The sequence below is a fragment of the Cryptomeria japonica genome, chromosome 2 (assembly GCF_030272615.1).
Source record: "Cryptomeria japonica chromosome 2, Sugi_1.0, whole genome shotgun sequence".
NCBI lineage: Eukaryota > Viridiplantae > Streptophyta > Pinopsida > Cupressales > Cupressaceae > Cryptomeria > Cryptomeria japonica.
Window position 1 is genome coordinate 432,292,155 of NC_081406.1, and position 13,068 is coordinate 432,305,222.

General features: G+C 54.9%; 2 non-coding genes across 2 annotated transcripts; one reads left to right on the forward strand and one right to left on the reverse strand.

Annotated features, from left to right (window-relative positions):
• Positions 1-303: 303 nt before the first annotated feature.
• Positions 304-457, forward strand: LOC131031769 (5.8S ribosomal RNA). Its single transcript, XR_009103185.2, has one exon. It is a non-coding gene; the product is annotated as a 5.8S ribosomal RNA (ribosomal RNA).
• An 11,537-nt stretch (positions 458-11,994) lies between these two features.
• Positions 11,995-12,113, reverse strand: LOC131031852 (5S ribosomal RNA). Its single transcript, XR_009103261.2, has one exon. It is a non-coding gene; the product is annotated as a 5S ribosomal RNA (ribosomal RNA).
• Positions 12,114-13,068: the final 955 nt, after the last annotated feature.

The following is a 13,068-nucleotide window of genomic DNA, read 5'->3' on the forward strand; positions in this document are numbered from 1 at the left end:
CCAGGGGAACAACATGTCACTTGGAGTGTTCCCCGCCACCGACAAGTGCACTCTTGAGCGATCACTCATGGGGCAGGACCCATCCTCTGGCTGCAGGGTTCTCTTAAGGTGGCATCCTCTTGTGCGATGCAATGGGACGAGGACACGCACCCTTCTTGTGCCCCCTTGCACTGGCGGATGGTTCATGTCAAACACCCTACATCGGTGCGACCTGCACCAAAAATTCCAAAACATTGAAGCATGGCCCAGGCACCTTTGTGCGTTTGGGTCACCAGAAAAAAAACATGAATAAGATAAAAACATGACTCTCGGTAATGGATATCTCGGCTCTTGCCATGATGAAGAATCTAGCGAAATGTGATACTTAGTGTGAATTGCAGAATCCCGTCAATCATCGAGTCTTTGAACACAAGTTGCACCCGAGGCCTTGGCCGAGGGCACGTCTGCTTGGGTGTCGCACTCCAAAATCACCCTCCCATACGGAGGAGCGGAGATGGTTGTCTGTGCCCACTAGCGGCCCAGTTGGCTGAAATGAGCACGAGGTCCCTCACCCCGTCGCAATGAGCAGTGGCCTATGCGGGTCAGTGTTGGTTTGTGTAGGTCGAGTGAGGCTAAGTGTGGAACTTTAACTAGGCCACAGTGGCCTGCCAGCGTACGAGTAAAATGTACTTGGCCGCTTTCCCGCGTCCCCAAGTCAGGCGTGAATTTTAAAATCTCATTTTTTTTTGCCTTTTCTAGAAATTAGTGAAGGCAGCGCATCAAAGGTGCGCACCTCCCTGCCCACCTTGGTGTGCTCCGAGGTGCCCACCATGGTGCGCAACGTTGGTGTGAACTTGAGAATGCTCCGAAGTGTGCTCCAAGGTGCGGCGTGCACGAAGTCGGAGCCTGGTTTGCCCCGGGTGCGCACCTTCACCGGGGCAAGCACCTTGGTGTACACCTTGGCTGGGTTTGCCCCGGGTGTGCTCCAAAGTAGGGTTATTGGAGTGCCCCCTCTTTTTTTGTCAGAGCGTTTGGTGGGGTTTCTCGCATTGGCTCTTCCCAAGCTCGGTTGTTGGGTGCGCTCCCACCCTGGCACGCACGAAGTCAGAAGTTGGGTTAATTGCCTGAGTGTGCACCTTCGCAAGGGTGGGCATCTTGGTGCGCACACCTTTCCTGGGCTGCGCACCAGGGTGGGCTCAAGATGGCACCCGCATTTCATTTTTTTCACTATCTTTCAAAATGGAAATTTTAAAATCTCATTTTTTTTTGCCTTTTCTGGAAATTAGTGAAGGAGGCACATCAAAGGTGCGCACCTCGCTGCCCACCTTGGTGTGCTCCAAGGTACCCACCATGGTGCGTGACACTGGTGCGAACCTAGGAGCACCCCGACGTGTGCTCCAAGGTGCGTTGTGCACGAAGTCAGAGCTCGGTTTGGCCCAGGTGCGCACCTCGCGTGCACCTTCGTGTGCACACCTTGGCTGGGTTGTGCGCCCTAGTGGGCAGCATGGTGCACACCAAGGAGTGCTCTGAAGTGTGCTCCAAGGTGCGGCATGCACGAATTCAGAGCCTGGTTTGCCCCGAGTGTGCACCTCGCATGCAACTTCACCACGGTGGGCACCTTGGCTGGGTTGCGCGCCTTGGTGGGCACTATGGTGCGCACCGTGGCGTGCATGAAATCGGAGCTCGATTTGACCTGGGTGTGCACCTCACGTGCACCTTCACTGGGGTGCGCACCTTGGTGTGCACACCTCAGCTGGGTTGCGCACCTTGGTGTGCACCATGGTGCGCACCAAGGAGCGCTCCGGAGTGTGCTCCAAGGTGCGGCGTGCACGAAGTCGGAGCCTGGTTTGCCCTGTGTACGCACCTTGCATGCACCTTCACCATGGTGGGCACCATGGAGTGCTCTGAAGTGTGCTCCAAGGTGCACACCATGGCCCTCCAAGGTGCGCACCAAGGTGCGCAGCATGGTGTGCATGAAGTCAGAGCCCGATTTGCCCCGGGTGTGCACCTCACGTGCACCTTTGCCAGGGTGGGCACCTTGGTTTACACCTCGCATGCACCTTCGCTAGGGTGGGCACCTCGGTGCACACCTTGCATGCACCTTCGCTAGGGTGGGCACCTTGATGCGCACATCTTCTCAATGTTTCTTTGTCTTTTCTGGAAATTGGTGAAGGCAGCGCATCAAAGGTGCGCACCTCGGTGTGCTTTGAGGTGTGAACCTGGGAGCGCTCTGAGGTGCGCACAAAGTCAAAAGTCAGGTTAATTTCCTTGTTTTCCCCAGGTGCGCTCCGAGGTGTGCAACATTGGTGCACACCAAGGAGCACTTGGAAGTGTGCTCCAAGGTGCGCATGATGGCGTGCACCTCTGGTGCGTAGGATTCGGAGCTCGGTTTGCTCGGGGTGTGCACACCTTGACTGGGCTACGCACCTTAGTGGTTGCCATGGTGCGCTCTGAGGTGCGCACCAAGGTTCACTCTGAAGTGTCCTCCAAGGTGCACACCTTTTGTGCACTCCAAAGTGCGCACAAAGTTGGAGCTCGGTTTGCCCCGGGTGCACAGCTTCGCCAGGGTGCGCACCTTGCTACGCACACCTTGGCTAGGCTGCGCTCCTTGGTGGGCACCATGGTGCGCTCTGAGGTGCTTGGGACAGGTGAGTGAAGCTAGGCAGGGCCAGGTGCCAAATTGTGCCCCTTTGTTGGGTGCAAAATTGTGCGCTAACACAGATCCCACAAAGGGTGTTGGTTGATTAAGACAGCAGGACGGTGGTCATGGAAGTCAAAATCTGCTAAGGAGTGTGTAACAACTCACCTGCCAAATCAACTAGCCCCACAAATGGATGGCGTTGAAGCGTGCAACCTATTCTCGGCCATCAGGGCAAGTGCCAGGCTCTAATGAGTAGGAGGACATGGCGGTTGTTGCGAAACCTTGGGTGTGAGCTTGGGTGGACCAGCCCTCGGTGCAGATCTTGGTGGTAGTAGCAAATATTCAAATGAGAACTTTGATGACTAAAGTGGGGAAAGGTTCCATGTGAACAACACTTGGACATGGGTTGGTCGATCCTAAGAGATGGGAAAGCCCTATTTCAAGGGCGCACTTTGCGCGATCATCGAAAGGGAACCAGGTTAATATTCCCAAACTGGGACGTGGCAGTAGACAGAAACATTAGGAAACCCAAAGACGTCGGTGGGGGCCCCGGGAAGAGTTATCTTTTCTTTTTAATAGCCTGCCCACCCTAAAATCGGTTCAACCGGAGATAGGGTCCAGCAGCTGGAAGAGCACCGCACGTCCCGCGGTGTCCGGTGCGCCTTCAGTGGCCCTTGAAAATCTGGAGGATCAAGTACTGTTCATGCCTGGTCGTACTCATAAGTGCATTAGGTCTCCAAGGTGAATAGCCTCTAGTCAATAGAACAATGTAGGTAAGGGAAGTTGGCAAAATGGATCCGTAACTTCAGGAAAAGGATTGGCTCTGAGGGCTGGGCCTAAGGGTCTGCGCCCCGAGCCTGTGGGCTGTTGGCAGCCTACCTGAGTTGCTACCACGGTGAGGGCAGGCCGTCACGTGTTGATCGAGCGATGGATGCAGGGCGCTCCCTTCGGGGTCTTTCCCTAGGCGGTGAACAGCTGACTCAAAATTGGTACGGACAAGGGGAATCTGACTATTTAATTAAAACAAAGCATTGCGATGGTCCCTATGGATGCTGACGCAATATGATTTCTATCCAGTGCTCTGAATGTCAAAGTGAAGAAATTCAACCAAGCGCAGGTAAATGGCAGGAGTAACTATGACTCTCTTAAGGTAGCCAAATGCCTCATCATCTAATTAGTGATGCACATGAATGGATTAACGAGATTCCCACTATCCCTATCTACTATCTAGAAAAACCACAGCCAAGGGAATGAGCTTGGCGGAATCAGCGGGGAAAGAAGACCCTGTTGAGCTTGACTCTAGTCCGACTTTGTGAAATGACTTGAGAGGTGTAGAATAAGTGGGAACCATTTCAGTGCAAGTGAAATACCACTACTTTTAACGTTATTTTACTTATTGCATGAGGCAGAGATGGGGCAATGTCCCTATTTTTGGCCTTAAGGTGCGTCTAGGTGCGCCGATCCAAGCGAAAGACATTATCAGGTGGGGAGTTTAGCTGGGGCAGCACATCTGTTAAAAGATAACGTAGTTGTCCTAAGATGAGCTCAACGAGAATAGAAATCTCATGTGGAACAAAAGGGTAAAAGCTCATTTGATTTTGATTTTTAGTACGAATACAAACCGTGAAAGCATGGTCTATCGATCCTTTAGACTTTTGGAATTTGAAGCTAGAGGTGTCAGAAAAGTTACCACAGGGATAACTGGCTTGTGGTAGCCAAGCATTCATAGTGACATTGCGTTTTGATCCTTCGATGTCGGCTCTTCCTATCATTGTGAAGCAGAATTCACTAAGTGTTGGATTGTTCACCCACCAATAGGGAATGTGAGTTGGGTTTAGACCATCGTGAGACAGGTTAGTTTTACCCTACTAATGATCCGTGCTACGATAGTAATTCAACTTAGTATGAGAGGAACCATTGATTCACACATTTGGTCATCGTGCTTGGTTGAAAAGCTAGTGGCGCGAAGCTACCATGTGTCGGATTATGACTGAACACCTCTAAGTTAGAATCCACACTAGATGCGGCACATCTCTCTCTCCAGCTGCATCCTGACCCACAGTAGGGGTGCTCTTGCACCCCCAGGGGCCTATGTCATTGGCTACCTTTGATCGACGTAACTGCCTGGTTGGAGCAACCTTGGATAACAATTTCAAGCTGTCGGCGAGAAGAATCTTTTGCAGACGACTTAAATAAGCGACGGGGTATTGTAAGTGGTAGAGTGGCCTTGCTGCCATGATCCACTGAGATTCAGCCCTCTATCACCTCGATTCATGCGACCTCTTTTTTTGGCTCTGTCGTAGGTGGGGTTTACATTTCTAACCTTCTTCGTTCCTCGATGACCCACATCATTCTCTTTGAAGTCCCCCGAGGTGGGGTTCCTACCAGTGCACCTCAAGGGGGCACACGCCAGACTTTCTCATCCAAGTGCCAAGCGGGGTTGTCGATGGTGCGACCCTTCACTGACCTTTTCTTTGTCCAAGGGCTGAGCACGATTTGTGGTGCACTCTTTTCTTCCCCAGATGCCAAGTGTGGATGAAAATGATGCGACCCTGTGTCTGCCTTTCTGTCAAAGGGCTGAGTGGGGTTTTCCAAGCTTCGAAGAGGGGTTTCTCATCTGGGTGCCAAGTTGGGCAACCCTTGGGCCACATTTTTTTCATCCAAGTGCTGGGCGGGGCTCCGAAGAGGGGTTTCTCATCCGTGGGTTGCATTTTTTTTGTCCAAGTCCTGGGCGGGGCTCCGAAGAGGGGTTTCTCATCCGGGTGCCAAGCTGGGCAGCCCTTGGGCCACAATTTTTTCGTCGAAGTGCTGGGCGGGGCTCCGAAGAGGGGTTTCTCATCTTTGGGCCACATTTTTTTTGTCCAAGTGCTGGGCAGGGCTCCGAAGAGGGGGGTTGCCTCGGTCAGAAGTGGAAGTGGGGTTTCGGGCATTACCCTCGAGGCACCTTTCTGTCCAAGAGTTTAGTGAGGCTTTTTACCGTTGCAGCTCCCCATGTCTGAAGTGGGGATTTCTGGGTAGGGGCTTGGGGTGCGCATTACTTTTTTGCCCAAGCATCCAGTGGGGTTTCTGGTGCACTCCGAAGCAGGGTTATTGGAGCGCCCCCACTTTTTTTGTCCAAGCATTTGGTGGGGTTTCTCACATAGGGGCTTCCCAGGCCCGGTTGTTGGGTGCACACCCACCCTGGCACGCACGAAGTTAGAAGTTGGGTTAATTGCTCGGTTTGCCCCGAGTGCACACATTCGCCAAGGTGGGCACCTTTGTGTGCACACCTTGCCTGGGCTGTGCACCAGGGTGGGCTAGAGATGGCACTCGCGTTCCATTTTTTTCACTATCTTTCAAAACAGAAATTTTAAAATCTCATTTTTTTTGCCTTTTCTAGAAATTAGTGAAGGTAGCACATCAAAGGTGTGCACCTCACTACCTACCATGGCGCACAATGCTAGTGCGAACCCAGGAGTGCTCCAATGTGTGCTCCAAGGTGCGGCGTGCACGAAGTTGGAGCCTAGTTTTCCCTAGGTTCGCACCTCGCGTGCACCTTCATCGGCGTGGGCACCTTGGTGTTCAGACCTTGGCTGGGTTGCGCGCCCTAGTGGGCACCATGGTGCGCACCAAGGAGCACTCTGAAGTGTGCTCCAAGGTGCGACATGCACAAAGTCGGAGCCCGGTTTGCCCTGAGTGCGCACCTCGCGTGCACCTTCACCGCGGTGGGCACCTTGGCTGGGTTGCGTGCCTTGGTGGGAACCATGGCATGCACGAAGTCAGAGCTCGGTTGCCCCAAGTGTGCACTTCTGCCAGGGTGGGCACCTTAGTGCACACACCTTACCTGGGCTGCGCACCAGGGCGGGCTCAAGATGGCACCTGCGTTCCGTTTTTTTCACTATCTTTCAAAACAGAAATTTTAAAATCTCCTTTTTTTTTGCCTTTTCTAGAAATTAGTGAAGGCAGCGCATCAAAGGTGCACACCTCACTACCCACCATGGTGCACAATGCTGGTGCGAACCCATGAGCACTCCAATGTGTGCTCCAAGGATCGGCATGCACGAAGTCGGAGCCCGGTTTGCCCCGAGTGCGCACCTCGCGTGCACCTTCACCGGGGTGGCCACCTTGGTGTGCAGACCTTGGCTGGGTTGCGTGCCCTGGTGGGCACCATGGTGCACACCAAGGAGTGCTCCAAACTATGCTCCAAGGTGTGGCATGCACAAAGTCAGAGCCCGGTTTGCCTCAGGTGCGCACCTCGCATGCACCTTCATTGCGATGGGCACCTTGGCTGGGTTGCGCGCCTTGGTGGGCACCATGGTGTGCATGAAGTTGGAGCCCAGTTTGCCCCAGGTGCGCACCTCCACCAGGGTGGGCACCTTGGTGCCCACACCTTGCCTAGGCTATGCACCAGGGCGGGCTCAAGATGGCACCCACGTTTCGTTTTTTTCACTATCTTTCAAAACAGAAATTTTAAAATCTCATTTTTTTTGCCTTTTCTGGAAATTAGTGAAGGCAGTGCATCAAAGGTGCGCACCTCGCTGCCCACCATGGTGTGCAATGCTAGTGTGAACCTAGGAGTGCTCCGATGTGTGCTCCAAGGTGCGGCGTGCATGAAGTTAGAGCCCAGTTTGCCCCGGGTGTGCACCTCGCGTGCACCTTCGTCGGGGTGGGCACCTTGGTTTGCAAAGCTTGGCTGGGTTGCGCGCCCTAGTGGGCACCATGGTGTGCACCAAGGAGCACTCTAAAGTGTGTTGCAAGGTATGGTGTGCACAAAGTTGGAGCCCAGTTTGCCCCGGGTGCGCACCTTGCGTGCACCTTCACCACGGTGGGCACCTTGGCTGGGTTGCGCGCCTTGGTGGGCACCATGGTGTGCACAAAGTTAGAGCTCGGTTTGCTCTGGGTACGCACCTCTACTAGGGTGGGAACCTTGGTGTGCACACCTTGCTTGGGCTGTGCACCAGGGCGGGCTCAAGATGGCACCCATGTTTCATTTTTTTCACTATCTTTCAAAACGAAAATTTTAAAATCTCTTTTTTTTTGCCTTTTCCTGAAATTAGTGAAGGCAGCACATCAAAGGTGCGCACCTCGCTGCCCACCATAGTGCGCAATGCTAGTCCGAATTCGGGAGCACTCTGATGTGTGCTCCAAGGTGTGGCATGCACGAAGTCAGAGCTTGGTTTGGCTCGGGTGCGCACCTCGCGTGGACCTTTGCCGGGGTGGGCACCTTGGTGTGTAGACCTTGGCTGGGTTTTGCACCCTAGTGGGCACCATGGTGCGCACCAAGGAGTGCTTCAAAGTGTGCTCCAAGGTGTGGCGTGCACAAAGTCAAAGCCCGGTTTGCCCCGGGTGTGCACCTTCACCGCGGTGGGCACCTTGGCTGGGTTGCGCGCCATGGTGGGCACCATGGCGTGCATGAAGTCATAACCTGGTTTGCCTCGGGTGTGCACCTCCGCCAGGGTGGGCACCTTGGTGCGCACACCTTGCCTGGGCTGCGCACCAGGGCGGGCTCAAGATGGCACCCCTGTTCCATTTTTTTCACTATCTTTCGAAACAGAAATTTTAAAATCTCCTTTTTTTTTGCCTTTTCTGGAAATTAGTGAAGGCAACGCATCAAAGGTGTGCACCTCGCTGCCCACCTTGGTATGCTCTGAGGTACCCACCATGGTGCGCAACGCTGGTGTGAACCTAGGAACGCCTTGAGGTGTGCTCCACGGTGTGGTGTGCACGAAGTTGGAGCCCGGTTTGCCCTGGGTGTGCACCTCGTGTGCACCTTCGCCGGGGTCGACACCTTGGCTGGGTTGCCCACCCTGGTGGGCACCATGGTGCGTACCAAGGAGTGCTTCAAAGTGTACTCCAAGGTGCGGCATGCATGAAGTCAGAGCCTAGTTTGCCCCGGGTGCACACCTCACATGCACCTTTGCCAGGGTGGGCACCTTGGTTGGGTTTGCCCCGGGTGCGCTCTTAAGCGGGGTTATTGGAGCACCCCCTATCTTTTTGTCGGAGCATTTGGTGGGGTTTCTCGTATTAGCTCTTCCCAGGCCCAGTTGTTGGGTGCGCACCCACCCTGGCGTGCATGAAGTTGGAAGTAGGGTTAATTGCTTGGGTGGGAACCTTCGCTAGGGTGGGCACCTTGGTGCACACACCTTGCCTGGGCTGCGCACTAGGGCGGGCTCTAGATGGCACCCGCGTTCCATTTTTTTCACTATCTTTCAAAATGGAAATTTTAAAATCTCCTTTTTTTTTTCCTTTTATGGAAATTAGTGAAGGCAGCACATCAAAGGTGCGCACCTCGCTGCCCACCTTGGTCTGCTTCGAGGTGCCCACCATGGTGCGCAATGCTGGTGCGAACCTGGGAGCACCCTGATGTGTGCTCCAAGGTGCGGCGTGCACGAAGTCGGAGCCCGGTTTGCCCCAGGTGCGCACCTCATGTGCACCTTCACCGGGGTGGGAACCATGGTGCGCACACCTTGGATGGGTTGTGCACCCTAGTGGGCACCATGGTGCGCACCAAGGAGCGCTCTGAAGTGTGCTCCAAGATGCAACATGCATAAAGTCGGAGCCCGGTTTGCCTCGGGTGCGCACCTCACGTGCACCTTCACCGCGGTGGGCACCTTGGCTGGGTTGCGTGCCTTGGTGGGCACCATGGCGTGCATGAAGTTAGAGCCCGGTTTGTCCCGGGTGCACACCTCCGCCAGGGTAGGCACCTTAGTGCGCACACCTTGCCTGGGCTGCGCACCAGGGTGGGCTCAAGATGGCACCCGCATTCTATTTTTTTCACTATCTTTCAAAATGGAAATTTTAAAATCTCATTTTTTTTTGCCTTTTCTGGAAATTAGTGAAGGCAGTGCATCAAAGGTGCGCACCTCGCTGCCCACCTTGGTGTGCTCGGAGGTGCCCACCATGGTGCACAACATTGGTGCGAACCCGGGAATGCTCTGAAGTGTGCTCCAAGGTGCGGCGTGCATGAAGTCGGAGCCCAGTTTGCCCTAGGTGCGCACCTTCACTGGGGCGAGCACCTTGATGCACACCTTGGTTGGGTTTGCCCCGGGTGCGCTCTGAAGTGGGGTTATTGGAGTGCCCCCTCTTTTTTTGTCAGAGTGTTTGGTGGGGTTTCTCACATTGGCTCTTCCCAGGCCTGGTTGTTGGGTGGCGCACATGAAGTCAGAAGTTGGGTTAATTGCCCGGGTGCACACCTTTGCCAGGGTGGGCACCTTGGTGCACACACCTTGCTTGGGCTGCGCACCAGGGCGGGCTCAAGATGGCACCCGCATTCCCTTTTTTCACTATCTTTCAAAACGGAAATTTTAAAATGTCATTTTTTTTTGCCTTTTATGGAAATTAGTGAAGGCAGGGCATCAAAGGTGCGCACCTCGCTGCCCACCTTTGTGTGCTCCGAGGTGCCCACCATGGTGCGCAACGCTGGTACGAACCTGGGAGCACCCTAATGTGTGCTCTAAGGTACGGCATGCATGAAGTCGGATCCCAGTATGCCCCGGGTGCACACCTTGCGTGCACCTTCGCTGCGGTGGGCACCTTGGTGCGCACACCTTGGCTGGGTTGCGCGCCCTGGTGGGCACCATGGTCCGCACCAAGGAGTGCTCCGAAGTGTGCTCCAAGGTGTAGCGTGCATGAATTCAGAGCTCAATTTGCCCTGGGTGTGCACCTCATGTGCACCTTCACCGCAGTGGGTACCTTGGCTAGGTTGCATGCCTTGGTGGGCACCGTGGTGCGCACCATGGCGTGCACAAAGTCGGAGCCCGGTTTGCCCCAGGTGTGCACCTCGCGTGCACCTTCGCTGGGGTGGACACCTCGATGCGCACACCTCGGCTGGGTTGCGCATCCTGGTGGGCACCATGGTGCGCACCAAGGAGCGCCTTGAAGTGTGCTCCAAGGTGCGGCGTGCACGAAGTCAGAGCCCAGTTTGCCTCGGGTATGCACCTCGCGTGCACCTTTGCCGCGATGGGCACCATGGAGCGCTCTGAAGTGTGCTCGAAGGTGCTCCAAGGTGCGCACCAAGGTGTGTAGCATGGCGTACAAGAAGTCAGAGCCCGGTTTGCCCCAGGTGCGCACCTCGCGTGCACTTTCACCAGGGTGGGCACCTCAGTGCGCACCTCATGTGCACCTTCGCCAGGGTGGGCACTTCGGTGCGCACATCTTCTCAATGTTTTTTTGCCTTTTCTGGAAATTGGTGAAGGTAGTGCATCAAAAGTGTGCACCTCAGTGTGCTCTGAGGTGCGAACCCAGGAGCGCTCTGAGGTGTGCACGAAGTCGAAAGTCGGGTTAATTGCCTTGTTTTCCCCGGGTGCGATCCAAGGTGTGCAACATCGATGCACACCAAGGAGCACTCTGAAGTGTGCTCCAAGGTGCACATGATGGTGTGCACCTCTGGTGCACACAATTTGGAGCTCAGTTTGCCCAGGGTGCGCACACCTTGGCTGGGTTGCGCACCTTGGTGGGCGCCATGGTGCGCTCCGAGGAGCGCACCAAGGTTCGCTCTGAAGTGTCCTCCAAGGTGCGCACCTTTTGTGCGCTCCAAGGTGCGCATGAAGTTAGAGCTCGGTTTTCCCTGGGTGCACACCTTCGCCAGGGTGCACACCTTGCTGCGCACACCCTGGTGGGCGCCATGGTAGGCTCTGAGGTGCCCAAGATTGGTGCACACCAAGGAGTGCTCCGAAGTGCGCTCCAAGGTGCGCAGGTGCACGCGAAGTTGAAAGTTGGGTTAATTATTTGGTTTGCCTCGGGTGCACACCTTGCATGCAACTTTGCCAGGGTGGGTGCCTTGGTGCGCACACCTTGGCTGGGCCGCGCACCCAGGCGCGCACACCTTGGCACCCGCATTTCCTTCAAATTTTTATTTTTTTTTGACAATCTCTCAAGTGGGAAATTCTATAATCTCAACTTTTTTTGCCTTTTCAGGAAACTTTTGAATGGAGTGCATCATTGGTGCACACCAAGGAGTGCTTCGAAGTGTGCTCCAAGGTGCACACCTCTGGTGTGCTCCAAAGTGCTCTCCAGCTGTGTGCACCTGCCTCGGGCGTGCACTTGGCCCCGCCCTGCTTCGCTCACCTGTCTCGAGTGTCTGGTGCGGAACCTTAGAGTAAGAAACATCGATGTGCACCTTGGCCAATGTGCATGACTCGATTGAGCGTGCACTAGCCGAGGTGCACACCGATTTCACCTGGGTGCGCGCGCAGCACCTCAGGCGCACCGGGGTGCATGCACAATACCTGGGTTGCACCATGGCCTATGTGCTCGGGGCGCCTCGGGTGCGCGCTCGGTGTCACCCCCATGCGCGTGGGGTGCGGGCACCGCACCCCGACCTGGCCTCGACAAGAATGCAAATAGGCAAAAGGTTAATTCAAATAGCATTGCGACGCCCGACGAAAAACTAAAAAAGGGTGCAACACCGAGACTTCCCGGAAGGTCACCCATCCCAGTACTACTCTGGCCCAAGTGCGCTTAACTACGGAGTTTTGATGGGATCCGGTGCACTAACACTGGTATGATCGCACCCGTTATGAGCTTGTCGCAAACCGTGACCCACGTACGAATACACCCCAGCCACCCACCCCCGCCAAGGTGCACACCCTCCCTCACCAAGCACGCCCTATTCGCCAAGTGTGAACCCTGCAAGGGTGCGTGCACCTCGCCAAGGCGTCGGGTGTGCACCCAGCCCGGCCTAACTACGTGCACCTGGACGGGGCATTGTGTGCGCACCCGACCCGACCTGGGTGCGCACCCGACCCGCCGAAGTGCACGCAGTGTCCCATCTACAACGCGGTGCCCACACACCACCTCGGGCACAACGACCTGCGCTCACATGTGGGCTGAGTTCAGCCTAGTGCATGTTTGGGCATCTCGGGTGCATGCTCGATCTTTCCTTGATGCACCAAGGTGCTGGGTTTGCCCCGGGTGTGCACTTGGTGCAGGGTGGGCACCCAAAATAGGGATCAAGCACCAAAAACAAGTTTTGGGATGCAAAATGGAACCCAAGGACCACAAATGTGTTCCAAGACACATGATGGGTCCAGGAGAACAAAAATGTGTTCCGAGACTTAATAAAAAAATATTGGTTTTTAGGAGAAGAAACATGCTCTGATGCCCAAAACGAGAACCGACCCCGAAAAGGCCACAGGCCAAAAGTGGGATGCGAGACAAAAAAAATGGGACCCGAGGACCAAAATTGGGTTCCAAAATTGAGGACCAAAAGAAGAAATGACCTCTAAGGATTGAAATGAGTCCCGATGACTAAAAATTAACAAGAAGCACCCATCAGGCGCCCAACTCGACACCCATGGGATGCCGACCCACCCCGACACCCACTCGGGCTTCCACCTAACACACCTTGGCACCCACCCACCCTAGCACCCAACCTCGCACCCAACTTAGCACCTTTGAATCCACATTGGCACTCACCCTGACCCTAGCACCTTGGAACCCACATTGGCACTCACCTTGACCCTGGTACC